The sequence below is a fragment of the Eleutherodactylus coqui genome, chromosome 1 (assembly GCF_035609145.1).
Source record: "Eleutherodactylus coqui strain aEleCoq1 chromosome 1, aEleCoq1.hap1, whole genome shotgun sequence".
NCBI lineage: Eukaryota > Metazoa > Chordata > Amphibia > Anura > Eleutherodactylidae > Eleutherodactylus > Eleutherodactylus coqui.
In genome coordinates, this window is record NC_089837.1 from 502,172,843 (window position 1) to 502,191,842 (window position 19,000).

The window sequence follows — 19,000 nt, forward strand, 5'->3', positions numbered from 1 at the left end:
CATTGGCTATCAATCTAGGAAACATCAAGACTGGTTTGATGAAAATGATAAGAAAAGGAAAGCCTTCCAAATATGGCAAAGAGATACTAACTGTGTTGCTAAGAAAAAGATCTACATCAGTACAAAAGCTGAGGTCCAAAGAAGGACCAGAAAACTCAAGAACATCTGGTGGACAAAAAAGGCTCAAGAAATCCAACATTTATCTATGGCCCAACAAGTCATGGCATACACCCTCTACGTTCAGATGGAACCAAGCTTCTACAGGACAAAAAAAATCAATTTCACTCCATTGCACTGCAGAAACTATCAAGGTATCTCCCTTCTAACTTCCGCAGGGAAAATCCTTGCAAGAATCCTTGCAAACGGTCTTCTACCCATTTCAGAAGACATCCTCCCGAATCCCAGAATGGCTTCTGCCCTTCCAGAGGAGCAGTGGATATGATCTTCATGGCACAACAGCTTCAAGAAAAAATACAGGGAAGAAAACCAACGACTGTGCATGGCTTTCATTGACCTTGCAAAGGCGTTCAACACAGTGAATCGCAATGCTCTTTCGACCATCCTCCAAAATATCGGATGCCCTAATAAATTCGTGAACATCCTGCGGCTCCTCCATGATGACATGATGGCAACAGTCTTGGACAGAAATGGCTCCCAAAGTAACCTATTTAAGATGGAGTCAGGTGTCAAACAGGGTTGTGTTATTGCCCCAACTTTATTTTCCATATTTATAGCTATGATAATGCACCTTGTTGATGGGAAGCATCCCGCTGGCATGGAAATCATCTATCAGATAGATGGCAAACTATTTAACCATAACAGACTTAAATAATGACTTGTGAAAGACCCTATGAACCCTCCATGTAGCTGGCAAATCAAGTTCATAAGCAAGCGGATTTACCACAAGAGTGATGACAAAGGGACCCACATAACGCGGTGCCAGTTTCAACGACGGAACCTTCAATTTGAGATTTCTAGAAGACAAATATATCTTCTGTCCCACCCTGTATGGTTCAGATACTGGCAGACTCCTCCCACTACGCAGCTGCATACGAGCCCCCATTGCTTCCAGATTCTTCTGTACTTCTTTCCATACTCCCTGCAGCGCATCTGTAGCGACATCAGCTGCAGGACAGGCAGACAGAGTAGAAATAGCTGTAAGGAAGTGAGGATGCTGATCATATACGCACAGGAATGGCAACACCCCAGTGGAGGAACAAGTACAGTTGTTCAGCGCAAACTCTGCCAGCGGCAGGAATTCTGCTGATGAGCCTTTTCGCTAGCAAACAACCGTAAATATTGCACTAAATCCTGGTTCTTGCACTCAGTCTGACCATTAGTTTGCGGGTGGAAGGCTGACGAGAAGGAAAGCGACGGTCCCAGGTTCCTACAGAAGGCTCGCCAGAATTGTGCAACAAACTGAACCCCACGATCAGATACAATTTTCTCGGGAACCCCATGTAGACGAATGATTTCTTTTACAAAAATCTTGGCAAACTCTATAGAAGAAGGTAGCTTCTTTAGAGCCATTTTTGAGAAGCGGTCCACAACAAGCAGGATCGGGGCGAATTTCTGAGACTCAGGCAGATCGGTGATAAAATCTCCTGATAAATGTGACCGCGGATGAGACTGCACTGGTAACGGTCTCAGAGGCCCCTCCGGATGCCGACGACGACTTTTACTGCGTGCACAGACAGAGCATCCCTTAACAAAGTCATGGACCTCCGGAGACATGCCTAGCCACCAGTAGTGTCTAGAACAAAGATCCAGAGTCCCTTGAACCCCCGGATGACCTGCGGGAATAGATGAGTGAGCCTCTTCAATGACCCTGAGACGCAAGGTCTCTGGCACAAACCATCTGCCCTCCGGCACCCCTGAGGGAGTGTCCTGCTGACAATTCTGTAGATGAGGAATGAGATCAGATTCTACATCTGCCACCACCACCCCAGGTGCCAAGATATTCTCGGAATCCACTGTCTCTCTTTCCGGCGAACCAATTCTCCGTGAGAGGGCGTCCGCCTTCACGTTCTTCTCCCCTGGAATACATGTAACGAGGAGGTTAAACCTGGCGAGAAACAACGCCCACCTGGCTTGACGAGCTGTAAGTCTCTTAGCATTGGCAAGATCTACCAAGTTTTTATGATCAGTATATACGGTAATGGGATGACTTGCCCCCTCAAGATGGTGATGCCACTCTTCTAGAGCCCACTTAAACGCCAATAACTCACAATTACCCACATCGCAGTTACGTTCTGCCAAACTGAACTTCTGCGAGAAGAATGCACATGTGCTATACCCAGATCTCCCGCTGATTTGCTGAGACAATACAGCCCCCACCCCTACCTTAGACGCATCGACCTCAATGAAGAATGGTCGATGCGCGTCAAGCTGTACCAGTACCAGGGCAGCAGTAAACGCCCTCTTGAGAAGACTAAAAGCCTCTAGGGCCTCTGGCGACCATCTTACCAAGTCGGCCCCCTTCTTGGTCAGATTGATCAGGGGCTGCCCAATAACGGAATAATTCTTAATGAATTTACGGTAAAATTTTGCAAAACCTAAAAACCGCTGGAGGGCTTTCAGGTGATCTGGTCTGACCCATTGGGAGATTGCTGCCACTTTATCAGACTCCATCTGAATCTCCGTGGGTGAAATCACATAACCCAGGAAAGACATTTGTTTAGTGCCAAAATTGCATTTTTCCAACTTGACAAAAAGTTGGTACTCACGCAAACGGGTCAGAACCAGCCTCAGGTGCCGCACATGTGAATCCCAGTCTGGGGAGTACACCAGAATGTCATGGAAGACCGCATTCATAAATCCCTGAAACACAGCGGGGGTATTACAAAGTCCGAAGGGCATGACCAGACATTCAAAATGTCCTAACGGGGTGTTGAACGCGGTCTTCCACTCATCTCCCTCTCAGATGTGAATTAAATTGTAAGCCCCTCTTAAGTCCAATTTTGAAAACCAGTGGGTCCCTACCACCTGATTCAGTAAATTAGGAATCAGGGGCAAGGAACACTGGTTCTTCACTGTAATTTTATTCAAAGCCCGATAATCCACACAAGGCCTCAAAGTCCCATCCATCTTCTCTACAAAGAGACCGGCCCCGGCAGGGAAACTGGACGGCCTGATATGTTGTTTGGACAGAAACTCTGAGATATAGGACTTAAGGGCTTCGTGCTCACGCCCCGACAAATTGAAAATGGCTCCCTTAGGGATGGGACTGTTGTGGATTAAAATCAATGCCACAGTCCCACTCCCTATGGGGAGGCAAAGTCTCAGACAGGTTCTTGGAAAATACGTCATGAAAATCAGACAAATACTCAGGAATAAGTACGACATCTGCTGAACACATGGCTATAGTAGTTAAGTGACTATGACAGGACAATCCCCAATGTGTCAATTCCCGAGTGGACCAATCAATTGGGGATTGTGCAGTGCCAACCAGGGCATACCAAGCACTACATCAATAGATATCCTTTCCATTACGAGGAACGACAGATTCTCTGAATGGAGAACACCCACAGTGAACTGTAACATGGGAGTCCTCCATTGTACAACACCTGCAGACAGAGGGGTGGAATCAATACTAGTGAAGCGTATGGGGATCTTTAACGCTGAGAATTCAGTTATCAGAGGTCTGACAAAATTTAAAGTAATCAAATTGGCGGCAGCACCCGAATTAATAAAGGCTGGACCGGACCGAGTGAAATTCCGGAAGCCAATCTGACAAGGCACCAACAACTTAGGGAGTACCTGTGATCCTAGGCGACCTTCCTGACAGTCGCCTAGGATCTGAAGTTCTTCCTTCGGTTCAGGCTGATGTTGCATCCGCTTCTGAGGACACATCGCTATCCGATGTCCAGCTTTCCCACAATAGAGACAAAGATGCTGAGCCATCCGGAACCGTCACTGTTCCTCGGGACTTAGCAGGTCCACTTCCATAGGCTCGGCACCAGAAGGTGGCATGGGAGAAGTGGAAGCAGGTCTGCTGGATTCCTTAGCTTTGCGGGCCTGACGTTCCTCTTTTCTAGATCTCAGTTTCCTGTCAGCTTTGACTGCCAATTCCACCGCATCATTGAGTGTTACGGGTGCGGGATGAGAAATGAGCAGATCCTTGACAGCATCAGACAGCCCCAACAAAAATACGTCTCTAAGGGCGCCATCGTTCTAAGAGGTTTCACCTGCATACTGTCTAAATTTAGAGCAATAGTCCTCTACCCACTGCTGCCCCTGACGTAGAGACATGAGATGAGAGACTGCCAACCCCGCACGGTCCAGCTCATCAAAAATAACTCCAAGTTCCCGAAAAAATAAATCAACTGACTGCAGGCAAGCTAAACTCTCGGGTAAGGAGTAGGCCCATGTCTGGGGGGAACCCCGAAGTAAGGACATAATCAATCCCACTTTCTGGGACTCTGAGCTGCATGAGCAGGGCCGCATCTGAAAGTAAAATCTACATGCATGCTGAAAAACAAAGAACTTGCTCCTCTCCCCTGAAAACACCACAGGAAGAGGACACTTGGGCTCCGGAATAGAAGGGTCGGCAGAAACATGCACAAACTCCTGCTGCTCCTGGGCCACCATACGACTGGACAGGTCCTGGATTACGCCCACTAAACCCTGCAACCGACTTGCGAGGGCACTCATGGCCTCCATTGGAGAGCAAAAAAAAAACAAAACCCGCTGGGCAATTTTAAGGGCCAGTTATTATGTTACAGTATACTGCCCGGTTGCCCTGATCTCACCCACAACCCCTGTCCCTGCCCACTTGCCCCCACTCCTGGCTAACCCCAGGCAGGCAACTGGGCGGCGGTCCCTACTTTCGCTAGGGACCGAGAAAGGATGCTGGCGTACCTGATGGAAAGGGCAGAATAACAACAGAAAAGGCAGATGTAATAAACCAACACGAAAATACAAAGCAGACCTGCGGCAGATGAAATAACCTGGCAGAAATAACAAACAAGCTGACAAGAGCAGAAGACTGACAGAGGCAGGCTAGCTAGCTCACTGAGGGAAACCAATAACTGTTATAGTAGTTATAACCTTGCACATAGCAGCAGTATTATAGTAGTTATATTCTGGTACATAGGGTGCAGTATTATAGTAGTTATATTCTTTTACATAGGAGAAGAATTATAGTAGTTATATTCTTGTACATAGGAGGCAGTATTATAGTAGTTATATTCTTGGACATAGGAGGCAGTATTATAGTAGTCATATACTCATACATATATGGCAGTATTTTAGTAGTTATATTCTTGTACATAGGAGGCAGTATTATAGTAGTTATATTCTTGCACATAGCAGCAGTATTATAGTAGTTATATTCTGGTACATAGGGGGCAGTATTATAGTAGTTATATTCTTGTACATAGGAGGCAGTATTATAGTAGTTATATTCTTGTACATAGGGGTAGTATTATAGTAGTTATATTCTTGTATATAGGAGGCAGTATTATAGTAGTTATATTCTTTTACATAGGAGAAGTATTATAGTAGTTATATTCTTGTACATAGGGGGCAGTATTACAGTGGTTATATTCTTGTATATAGGAGGCAGTATTATAGTAGTTATATTCTTTTACATAGGAGAAGTATTATAGTAGTTATATTCTTGTACATAGGGGGCAGTATTACAGTGGTTATATTCTTGTACATAGGGGGCAGTATTATAGTAGTTATATTCTTGTGCATAGGGGTAGTATTATAGTAGTTATATTCTTGTACATAGGGAGCAGTATTATAGTAGTTATATTCTTGTACATAGGAGCAGTAGTATAGTAGTTCTATTATTGTACATAGGGGGCATTATTATAGTAGTTATATTTTTGTACATAGGGGACAATATTATAGTAGTTATATTGTTGTACATTGGGGGCAGTATTATAGTAGTTATATTCTTGTACATAGGGGGCAGTATTATAGTAGTTATATTCTTGTACATAGGGGGCAGTATTATAGTAGTTATTTACCTGTACATAGGGGACAGTATTATAGTAGCTATATTCTTGTACATAGGGGGCAGTATTATAGTTGATATATTTTTGTACATGGGAGGCAGTATTATATTAGTTATATTCTTGTACATAGGGGGCAGTATTATAGTAGTTATATTCCTGTACATAGGGGACAGTATTATAGTAGTTGACATTCATGGGTGCATTAAGAGAAAAATAAGGACACATATGCAACTGACAGTTCCTATGTTAAAAATTGCAACGGACCGAAAAAAACCACAAATGGACAAGAACACATTCTATCCTAATTGCTCTTCAGAAAAAATGCAAAACGCAAAAAAAAAAAATCGCAAGTGGGTAGGCGCCCTTATAGTAGTTATATTCTTGTACATAGGAGGCAGTAATATAGTAGTTATATTCTTGTACATAGGGGCAATATTATAGTAGTTATATTCTTGCACATAGGGAGCAGTTTATAGCAGTTATATTCTTGTACATAGGAGGCAGTGTTATATAGTTATATTCTTGTACATAGGAGGCAGTATTATAGTAGTTATATTCTTGCACATAGGAGGCAGTATTATAGTAGTTATATTCTTGTACATAGAGGGCAGTTATATAGTAGTTATATTCTTGTACATAGGGAGGCAGTATTATAGTAGTTATATTTTTGTACATCGGAGGCAGTATTATAGTAGTTATATTCTTGTACATATGGGGCAGTATTAAAGTAGTTATATTTGCTTACATAGAGGGCAGTATTAAAGTAGTTATATTCTTGTACATAGGAGCAGTATTATAGTAGTTATATTCTTGTACATAGGAGCAGTATTATAGTAGGTATATTCTTGTACACAGGGGGCAGTATTATAGTAGTTATATTCTTGTACATAGGAGGCAGTATTATAGTAGTTATATTTTTGTACATAGGGGGCAGTATTATAGTACTTATATTCTTGTACATAGGGGGCAGTATTATAGTAGTTATATTCTTGTACATAGGAGGCAGTATTATAGTAGTTATATTCTTGTACATAGGGGCAGTATTATAGTAGTTATATTCTTGTACTTATGGACAGTATTATAGTAGTTATATTCTTGTACATAGGGGACAGTATTATAGTAGTTATATTCTTGTATATAGGAGGCAGTATTATAGTAGTTATATTCTTGTACATAGGGGCAGTATTATAGTAGTTATATTCTTGTACATAGGGGCAGTATTATAGTAGTTATATTCTTGTACTTATGGACAGTATTATAGTAGTTATATTCTTGTACATAGGGGACAGTATTATAGTAGTTATATTCTTGTATATAGGAGGCAGTATTATAGTAGTTATATTCTTGTACATAGGGGCAGTATTATAGTCGTTATATTCGCTTACATAGGAGCAGTATTATAGTAGTTATACTCTTTTACAATGATATAATTTACAGAAAAAGAAGCCAAATATGCATTACCTGATACTGCCAGGCAGGCTCAATCACCATATCCACCTAGTAGCACGCAGAAAGCCAGATTGCAATATGAGGGAGCTAAATGTTCAATGCAGACTAATGCGCAGCCCCTCAACTCCAAGAGAGGTATGAATGGCAGCAGAACAGCTTCGGTGCATAAAACAGATATATATTCCATCTTTTAAAATAACAGAAGCGACGTTTTGACCATCCAATGGTCTTTATCAAGCATGTAGGCTGGTCGAAACGTCACTTGTATTATTTTAAAAGATGGAATAAATATCTGTTTTATGCACCGGAGCTGTTCTGCAGCCATTCATACCTATCTTGGAGTTACATGAAGTTGTAGGATTGGAGTTCATCTTCTGGATTGGCGGTGCAGAGTTTGCCTCCCCTTGATAGGGTAGTATCTCTGTTGTGCCGATGGTACAATTTCTTTCCAGCCCCTCAACTCAAGATTTGGGGAGGGGGTAACTGCAGACAACATAGTCTGCACATATGAACTGATGCTAAGGATGCCAGCCATTAATAAGTTCGCCACACCATACCGGAACACAACTACTACTATCAGAGTAGCGGATTGCCCTGTATTCCCACAGTGTGTCACACTGGCAGGGCATCCTGCATTTCCCCTGCATCTATAGAACACTGCATGCGGGTGTTAGTTGGCATTTATCAGTGCTTTTTTTGCATGCCAGTGTACTATAGATGCTGACAGAAATAGGCGAGTAGCAGCACTTGGATCTCTCCGGCAGTTCCATTAAAGATAAATCTTTAATGAGAGAGAGAATCCGACTCGTTCATGTGCCGCCGCTATTACCAACAAGACCTGTAAGTTTTCTAGCGAGTTAACTTCTCTTGCAGATAATCTTTGTAAGGAGTTTTAAACGTATTAATCTAATTGAGAATGTGACCTGTTTATGTAATGGTACCAGTGGTGTTTACGGGAGGGGTGGGACATGCTCTTGTGGATTCCAGAATGCACCCCTCCCTGAAGTCACATAATAGCTGGTAGATAGCCAATTGTTAATTAAATTGTCTCCTGATGCATCTACTATGTGCCTTTTCTAAAATGCGTTGGACCCCTGAAGTAATAGAGAGTGGGTTCTGACCGCCACCTATGTACTAAAGCAATGCACTACATGCAAGTGGTCATCATTTCCTGGCACAAAATCCGGATTCAGAACACTGAAACATAAAGTGTTTGACGGCACGAGAACCGCATGCAAGATAACTGCAACCAGAAGGAGGGTTCAAAATCATTCCACAAGGACACAAGTAACACTCAGTAACTCAAGTAAGTTTACTCAGCTCTTTTCTTGCAGTAACAGCAGTTACAATCTAACGGTTCAATCACTGATTTGGCTTCATGAGAAAGGTATATGGTCATGTGGTCACTGGACAGGTCATCATGGTGGAAGAAATACTTCTGACTACACTGGTTCTGGTACAGGGTCAGCAATTCTGCTTGGCTTTCTTGGCTGGATCATAGTTACGTAGTATGCTTGGCTGAAAAAAAAACAAATGTCCATCCAGCTCAGCCTGCCCCCCCCCCCCCATGTTGATCCAGAGCAAGGCAAAAAAAAAACAATGAGGCAGAAGCCAATTTACTACATTATGGGGAAAAAATTCTTTCCCGACTCCATAATAGCAGTCAGAATAATCCCTGAATCCACACATGAAAAATTCCTACCTGACTCTAGGTCCGGCAATTGGAAGATACCCAGGTCAACAACTCTTCTGGCTATTTAATGTCTTTGTCCTGTAAGGTTATAGTGCTCTAAAAAGACTTCTTTCGATTTTGCCATCATCATGTCTTCAGACAGAGAGTTCCACAGTCTCACTGCTGTTACAGTAAAGAACCCCCTTCTGTGTTGGTGATTAAACCTTTTTTCCTCTAAATGTAGAGGGCGCCCCCTTGTTACCGTCGCAGTCCTGGGTATAAACAGATCATGGGAGAGATCTTTGTATTGTCCCCTAATGTATTTATACATTGTTATTTAGGCGCCCCTTAAAGGGGTTGTCCCGCGAAAGCAAGTGGGTCTATACACTTCTGTATGGCCATATTAATGCACTTTGTAATGTACATTGTGCATTAATTATGAGCCATACAGAAGTTATTCACTTACCTGTTCCGTTGCTAGCGTCCTCGTCTCCATGGTGCCGTCTAATTTTCAGCGTCTAATCGCCGGATTAGACGCGCTTGCGCAGTCCGGTCTTCTTCTTTTCTCAATGTTGCCGCTCGTGCCGGAGAGCGGCTCCGTGTAGCTCCGCCCCGTCACGTGCCGATTCCAGCCAATCAGGAGGCTGGAATCGGCAATGGACCGCACAGAAGCCCTGCGGTCCACCGAGGGAGAAGATCCCGGCGGCCATCTTCAGCCGGTAAGTAAGAAGTCACCGGAGCGCGGGGATTCAGGTAAGCGCTGTGTGGATTTTTTTTTAGGTCCCTGCATCGGGTTTGTCTCGCGCCGAACGGGGGGGCTGTTGAAAAAAAAAAAAACCTGTTTCGGCGCGGGACAACTCCTTTAACAGTCTTTTCCAGGGTGATTAATCCCAATTTTGATTCCTGCCATTCTGTTAATTAATTTAGTTGCCCTTCTTTGAACTCCTCAAGCACTGTAACATCTTTCCTGAGCACAGTATTTCATGTGAGGCCTGACAAGTGCCTTATATAGTGGATGAATAATGTTCTTGTTCCTCACCCCTATACCTCTTTTAATGCACCCCAAAACTTTGTCTTTGCAGCAGCTAACTGGCATTGATTGCTCCAGTTAAGTCTACAGTCAACTAGTACCCCCAGGTCTTTTTCCATATCGCTTTTCCCTAGTAGTACCCTATTTAAACGGTAAAGTAGATCCTAGCCACCCTGAGTCTGCTGGACTACCTACTTCCTCTGCTCTGCTCACTTCTATATCTGCTACACCTTCCGTATCACTCACCTCACAACAATCACATATTCTGGTGTGACACGGTCTACCTCAACCCTTACCCTTGATCCTCATACACAGGGTTCCTTAACCTCAGCTCTCTTCCTAAGAGCCACCAGTCTTAACACATGGACACAAACATTGTAAACACCATAAATGATAATATGCTGGTTACAACATGCACAAGCTTACAATATTATATTAATTGAACTCCCCCTTCTCAATGGTAGGCAGCTGCCTACTCTGCCCATCCCCTCATCTCAGCCCTGGTTTACAATGTATTAGGTAGGGGGCTGTATAGATGGAGGGTGGGTTCGCTAAATGATTATCTCACATGGGCCCAAGGATCTCCTGGCCGTTATTGGTCAGGGCCCACTAACAACAAACACTATAAACATTGAGCAATGTAGAAAAAAACAATACTAAAAACTTTCCAAAACAAAACAAAAGAACCCTGAATGTTTTATAAATGATTAGCGCTTTTAACTTTCCCTCTTAGATTTTACAGAAGCAAGATAAACAGCCTAACAGTATCCCGGGCAATGCTGCTGCAGCTCCCACCCACAATGCAAATATTGATTGTAAGTTAATATCAACCCAGCTGTGCAGAAAGGAACAGAATCAAGATCGACTGCGAGATCGCGGACATCACCAAATATGTGTGGGCCGCCTCACACGGCATGGACAGTAGCAGATAACATGTATTGAAGATGCTAGATTATTTGGTGTACAGAAATACTGGGGCCCGATAACTCATCACAATGATATTACGTTCAAGAACTGTGTAAAATAAGAGAATTGCCCACTTTCGTACGGTCCTACTTTGTTAGAAAGCCACACAAAAATAATCCAATCAAAATAGATCCCAGCGATCACTGTAATCTGTGGGAGAATCTAGTGTTCAATTTCCCTGCAGCTCCACCACAGGAGAAAAGAAGTATTACATGGTGTCTGATGAAAACAATGAGTGTCTGTATAATGCAGTGACATTATGAGTCCTCTAGAGAGGAGATACTTTTTGTAGTGTAAGATAGTGAAGAAGCTCCCTGCTCCTAAACTGAAGGAAACAATGGGTGCTGCCAATCCGAAGAGTGCCAGAGGATAGCACTGCCCAATAGACTGATGCCAGAGTATGAACTCCACCCCTTCAATGGTGCAAAGGTTGATGTGACTAGTACATCATTGTCTCTGGTTGCATTGGAAAATGTGTTTGGGCTAAACCATGCCCATGGGAGTAATGTGGTCACGCAACAGTAGCAAAAGGTGGCACATACTGAAGGCCCAGAAGAGAGTAGCTAGGGAGGTTGTCACTAGATGTGGAGGAAACTGCTGGGCCACGAAATATAACCCATGAACTAGGGAGGACCCTGCAGGATTAAAGAAACATCAGGGACTTTATCCATGTAGGTGATGGGCTGTTTTGTTCCTGTTGTAGTGTTCGAGACTGTAAGATGTGTCTCCAACATTACAAGTAGATTGCCGCCCAGAGAGTGTTCGCATGTATCATATGTATAGTAACCGTAATTGCCCCATGATTGATAGGTGAGGGTCTTTTCTATTAATTCTCAATTGCCTAATAGTAATTTGAATCCAAATAACCCCTTTAATTGGGATCCCAACACTATGTAGATCCAGAAGAGACAACCCACCAGTAGTGATGATCACATTCAGATGAAACTGTTGTATCTTCCATGTATCCTTCCAATGTATTGTAATGTTTACACGTGTTTACTGTATAACTCTACCTGCAAGTCATACAAATTCCAGACCATTATGTAATTCTAGATAAGAATAGCCCTTAGGATTATTTTTGTAGACACTACAGTATATCATGTATTTGTCTACAGCAGTGTTTCTCCAAGGAACCCCTGAAGGGCTATTTGAGGACCAGATTGGAAAATGTTGGTTTAGACCATCAGCTGCTGGACCAGAGGAATGTTACTGAGTATGACTAATAGAAAAATGAATATCGGCCCTCTATAAATAATGATGTGACTATTATCCTAGTGGATTAAAAAAAATCTGGGCAATGACTAAGGAACAGTCAGCAGCAGGTTTAGAAGCAATATACCACTGACTCATTTAGTTTTGGGCTACTCCTTAGAGCTGGGTTCCCTAGATTGTTACCTCAAGGGTAGCCTTGGGGCAGAGGCAGCTGACATGGACTGGGTGTCTTATATATCCATCAGGTGCCCTTAATATTGTGCATGCAATATAGAATTTTCACAGTAAATAGTTTTCCCTGGCCAGTGGCAAATATAGCTCCACAGATGCTGTTTGAAAATAAAAGTAACCTCTGAAGTAACGTAGTCTTCAGCGCTTGCGGTCTGTTATTACAGCTGAGGTCGCCTTGGATAATGGGTAGATCTCCCTCTGTTACTCGAATTGCAGCAGCTGGGGAGTGCTACTTCAGGAATCTAAATTGCGCTCTCTCTCTCTCCGGTATAAGAAAACTCAGTTCTCCAATAGCACTGGAGCAGCTCATTCCTCACAAGGCTCTCTGCAAGAAAACTGTCCCACCCTGGCTGCAGAATCTTACAAGTCCAACTTCAACTGTTGAGTCACACCAGATCCTATCCTTTATACCTAGTCCATTGGCCAATCAGCAGGTAGCTCTGGTCTTGTTACGGTCTGTTTGGACCTGCTCATTTCTCATTTGAATAAGCAAACGATATCAGAGTTTGCTCATTCACTCGGGAAGGCTGATACATCGTTGGCTCGTTCAAATGAGAAATCTTACAGTCATTCACTGTTTTAGTCAATAAGAACAATTGAATGATCAGCATTTAAACTGAACGATTTGTGAACGAGCCAACAATGATTTTTCTGTCTGCATAAAATAAACAAAAAGCAAACGATTTATCATTTGCTGTACGATTGTCGGCTGCATTTACACCCAACAATTATGGTTCATTCTTGCTTGTTTGAACAATTTTTTTAACAATAATCATTCTGTGTAAGGGCTCACACCCACTGGTGGTTTTTTTCTCTTGCGCTGCGAGAGCAAGTGAAAACACTTGCCTCGCAGCGCAAGAAAAATGCTGTGATATCGCCAGTGTTTTCAATGGAGCCAGCAGCAGCGCTAGCCCCATTGAAAACATAGGGAGAATATCACGGACCTCTTGACACAGCTGTCACAGCTGTGATAGGAGTTTCCTTCATCCCCCGCAGCATGATTTTCGGTAAAGGGCTTGAAATGTAAGCCCTTCCCTGAAAATCATCCCTAGCTTGTTAAAAAAAATAACTTTACTCACCTTTTCGCCGCTCAGGCACATCCTCCGGCTCACTCCCCTGCCATCAATCAATAGCTAAGCGCTGGCTGTAATTGGCTGAGCACTCAGCCAATCAGCACAGCCCTTTCAGGAGGTGGGGATTTTTAAAACCCCACCTGCTGAAAGTGCTGGACAGCAGTGCAGGGGAGCCAGCCGGAGGATCAGCTAGGGATGATTTTCAGGGAAGGGCTTATATTTCAAGCCCTTCCCCGAAAATCATGCTGCGGAATTTGCCACAAAAGCACTGTTTTCAATGGAGCCAGCAGCAGTGCCGACCCTATTGAAAGCAATGGGATAGCATGCTGGACTTCTGCCACAGATGTCACAACTGTGACAGAAGTCCACAATATTTTCTCTATGTTTTCAATGGGGTTGGCGCTGCTGCCGCTGGCCCCATTGAAAACACTGGCAATATCATAGCATTTTTCTTGAGCTGCGAGGCAAGTGTTTTCCCTGGCTCTCGCAGTGAAAGAGAAAAAACCGCCAGTGGGTGTCAGCCCTAACATGTGACATCTTTCAGAGGCTCCTAGCAGGAATATAAATAAAGTACAGCACCCATAGATATATACATGGGCATTTATCCCCTCACAGGTACATAATTGCAAATGTGATATGCTTAGACATCTTACTAAGGCCTCATGCCCACGGCTGTGATGGACTCTGCCAGCGGAATATCGCAGCGGAGTCCGACATGGCGGCCCCTATACTCACCTCTTCAGATACGTCGCGCGAGACCCGTCCGGTGAGTCGGCGCACATGCGCAGTGTACGGCCGGCGGTGACGTGTAATCATGCGATACTTCCGCTGTGCTCACAGCTGAAGTATCACGTGACGGATAGCTTATATTGACTACAATGGAAGCCCGCTGCGTGTTTTTCCGCAGCAATTAGAACATACCGCGATGTCTTTCACGCTGCAGAATTTCATGGTAGAATTCTGCAGCGTGAACATTGAGCTATTAGGCTCAATAAAACCTAATAGCTGTGGGATAACGCTGCGGATTTCCGCCGCGTTTCATGCGGCAGAAATACGTCCATGGGCATTAGCCCTTAAACCAGATGATTGAGTGGAGGTGTGTTGTATGTTTATATATATTGCTGTCATGTTATCAGTGTATATTAAGCTTGACAAAGACCACACAGGTCGAAACGTTGCATTGATTTATGGAGGAATAAAAGGACATTACATTTCTGCACCACTTTTGCTGCCACCTTCCTTTATTATTTATTACTGAACTGCTATTTGGAGGCATTGGCTCTGGCTTCCTGGTGGCGTGGCATATATGTTCTTGGCCTTAGCCATTTGGGCTAACGCAGATTGTGTGCTGCTAACTGTATTGAAATTTGGGAATGCTTAGACTCAGACATAGCCAGGAGTGCGTCATGTGTCCAATGTCCCTCATGGCTCCCTGTGTTCTCCTCTCCCCTTGTTCCACGACTTGTTTCCCCCCATGCCCCCTTCTTCAGCCTGTCAGATAAAATGTTATGGCCAGGATTCCTGCAAGCCTCAGCCTATACTCGTTTATGCAGAGACCAATGAGCACCTTCGTCCTAATAGAAGCACTCATTGGTGCACTGAAAATGCGGTTCCCCTACAGGCCTGATATGATCTCTGCCTACCATTCATCCCAGCCCTGTGGCCAAAAGTGCCATGCAAAACTTGGCATTGGCTGTAAGTTTTTGTGGTGACTTATGGGGTTGCACAAACTATGACTATTCAAAATCCACCTAGAGAGTTCAGCTGCCTTTAGACATTATTTTTATCGAAGATGCATATCGTAGTGTCACATATTGTCATCGTAATAGCCAAGAACAGGGAACAGGAAGTTCCCAATGAGTCAACAAACTTGTTTCTTCTACAAACTTCCTAGACTTAGAGTTACATCTTTTCATGGCGGTTAATGAGAGCGGCTATTAATGCTGAGCAAAGCAGGGAGACAAGAGAGTACATGAAGACGGGGACGAGTCCAAGGATGATCCCGAGCAAACATTGCAAGTAAACAGCTTCGCGGTTGAGTGCTGAACGAACCTCGGCAAAAAGTTTCCAAAACAAATGTGTCCCGGGAGAACGTGAGAGAAGAACAGGCGATGATTGTCTAATGCAGAATAATGTATACAGTCCAGCGGGACACATCAGAGCGGCAGCGAACATGTCAGAACACACAACTCGTCATCTGTTGGCACGGATGGGGTATAACAGCAGACGACGAGCTCCAGCACCAGTGTGTCTAAGAGAAACAGAAAGACCCAAATTCAGTGGTCAAAAGAGCGCACTGGAGTAAAATGTTGTATGTACCCTAAAATGGTACCAGTAAAAAATACAGCTCATTGGTCAAAAAGCAAACCTCACACAGCAAGATCGATGGGAAAATTAAAAATATTTTGGAATTCGGTAACAAAGAAAATTACATGTTTTTATTATGCTAAAGTAGTAAAACAATTATAAAAAGTACATAAACAAGTAATTGCGATTATTGCACTGATCAGCAGAATAATGTAAGTTATCAGACATGGCGAGCAACACTAACTTTAAACCGAAAAAAATAAAATTTCATTTTTTTCCCATTCTCCTTCGGAAAAAGGTAATCAAAACCATAAAATCATTTGACGTACCCCAAAAATGTGGCATTAAAAACGACAACAGTGCCAGAAACATAGACCAGCGTGGAGCAGCGCAGCAGTCACGAAGGCTGATTGAACACTTCCGTATTTTCGATCAGTTTTTTGGGACCCAACACCAGGAGTGGAGCGTTCAGAGAGACAGTAGAATGGAAGGATTCTCATTTCTTCCGTATTTTGGAGCCGCTCCTGGTATTGGCTCACAAAATGCTGATGAAAAATGCACCCGTGTGAATAAGCCCCGATAACGACCCCTGGCTTTAGCTACATTTGTGGGGGTCATTCACATGGGCGTAGTTCAGTTGTGTAAATATGCATCATATTTACGTGACTGAAATAAGCATATTCCTGCTGGTGCTTTTTATGCGCATGACACAACCCGCGGGCACGCTGCCACTGATTTCAGTTGAGATTAATATAGGCTATTTTAGTGTGTAATATGCGCCAAAATAGGACATGCTGCCTTTTTTTTCCCCACAACCGAAATACGCTGCATAAACACGTGAAGGAAACCCGTAGAAATCAACTGTGTAATAAGCTGCATATTTACGCCCGTGTGGAGGAACCCTAATAAAGATTAATTACACGGATCCCAAAGCAGAGTCACTGTGAATTACTGCAGCAGAAGCCACTTGTCTCAATGAGATTAGCAGAACTCACAGTATTAACCCATTAATGAACCTTTACCAGATTACCGCCTTCTTCTTCGCCCTGTACTGGCGGAGTCAGTATAATTGATGCGGGGGGGGGGGGGGGGGGGTTCTTCACGCCTTTCCTATTTGACACATTTTGTCACATAAGGGCCTCAGTGTTACATTGTGTCGTCACATCTAGTGGTGTCATGGTGTCGCCTTGTGACCGAGTACGTCTGCGGAATGACATTCGCAGAAACTCCAACTGTATCTGGTCACAGGGTGCAGGACGTATGTAACTTTTCTAACACAGGCATCAATGTGAGACGCATTTGACTTGCCTACTTTCAGCTATTGTTTAACAGCTCTAAGCAGATCCATGACAGCAAGTTGCACACATTTTTTTGGTCACATGACACCTGTCGCCCTAGCCAAAAAGAGAGGACCTGTTGCATCAGAGCTCACGATCTACAACCAATAACGATCTACAACCAGGAAGACCAGTGATTCACACTGGGACATGTAGTTCCTCCATAGTCAGCCAGTATCCTCTCTATTTAAACATGCCATAGACTGAACAAGTGCGCCCAAACTCCTCGCTGTGACGCAGGGTATACAGGTGTGTGCCAGTGGCTGCCTGCGGGTAAGGGGCAGGACAGGGTAGTGGCAGGTGCTGCTGCAGCAATTCTCCTCTTATTAGTCAGTGCTGCCCTGGGGCCGGCAGTGCTGTCATTGGTACATAGTTCTAGTCCTTCCCCTCCCTGCTGAGCAGCTCAGTGAGAAGTTGTCTGAGACTCCTGGAGGGATCGCAGGAGGAAGAGAACTAATTAGCTGAGATCTGGAGGGGCTGAACTCCACCCTGGGAGAGCGGGCGCTGCAGTGAGTATACCCCTGTGAGAGGCTCCTACACTTGCTTGTAGTTGCACTTTATATGTAGAGTTATGGCATGCTCTGGGAATAGGATTGCTAGCTCTTGGGACTGAGGGTGTTGTGCTGTTATGTGTGGGTGAGGTTAGTTGTAGTGGTTTTGATGTTATTTTACATACATTTAGGGCTCTTTCATAAAAGGACATGTTTGGACCTCATTAGGCTAAATTGCCTTTTACAATGGGGGCGGGTAGTGTCCTTGTGAACAGGTCCTGCGTGCGCCAAAAGTTCAATAATGGGCTTTTACTCAGTCAAAAGCGTTCCATTCATGGCATGAATGCACTGCTTAGAGGCGTGTGTAAAACGCATACGCCCGTGTGAAGGCGCCCTTAGATTCAGATGACATTTGGTCACCTGTGAGTTGGCTAAATTGCAACATTAAAGATGTTGTCCCACCAAATTGTTGGTCCCCGTGTCTATAGGATATGGAATAGCTTACTAATCATTGGGGGCCTCACCGCTGGGAACCCCACCAATCATGTCCCATTGAAATGAGTGGAATGACCGTGTGCTTGTGTGATAGGGAATAACATACTCTGGGGTCATTCCATGTCAAGTGGCCTAATGGTCCCTGCTTAACCATCTTCAATTTTTGAAGAGAGTGCCTTTTATGCAAAAGGTGTCTAGTGCCTCAACCAAGGTATAAACCAAGCTGAAACTTTGCAGAACTTCATACAGGTGGTGTGTGAGCATTCTGTAAAGATTTCAGTAAAATTAGAAGTGGTTGAGCAGGAACCCTCTCCCAAAGTAGGCCAGTTGACATGGAATGACCGTCTGGTAGGATAACTCCTTCTTAAAGGGATTGTCCAGGGTTAGGAAAACAAGGCTACTTTCTTCCAAAAACAGTGCCACCCTTGTCCGTAGGGTTTTGTGGGGTATTGCAACTTAGCTCCTATTCACTTCAATGAGGCAGAGCTGCAATACCACATACAGCCTTATAGACAAGGGTGGTGTTGTTTATTGGAAAAAAGGTAGCCATGTGCTTGTAACTCTGGACATCCCCTTTAATGCATTCTCTATTTTTCAAGTCGTGAAACAATTGTAGGAACTCCGGCATAGTAGCCACAAGTCGTTTACAAGATTTCCTTAGTTAACGGTGTAGTTGTGATATCGACCCAAATTGTAGGCAGTTTTGTGTCGCTGTGCAGGTCTGCTGCTGGACCCTCTGATTGACTTGTGAAGTTGCCAGAAACTTTACTC

The 19,000-nt window shown here is 43.8% G+C and overlaps 1 protein-coding gene across 1 annotated transcript in view; it reads left to right on the forward strand.

The window, feature by feature from the left end:
• Window positions 1-17,634: 17,634 nt before the first annotated feature.
• SYTL2 (synaptotagmin like 2) overlaps window positions 17,635-19,000 on the forward strand; it is an 81,917-nt gene continuing 80,551 nt past the window's right edge. Inside the window, exon 1 of the mRNA XM_066587380.1 lies at window positions 17,635-17,752. The gene's annotated coding sequence lies outside the window, so the exon portion shown is untranslated. The remainder of the gene's footprint in view (window positions 17,753-19,000) is intronic.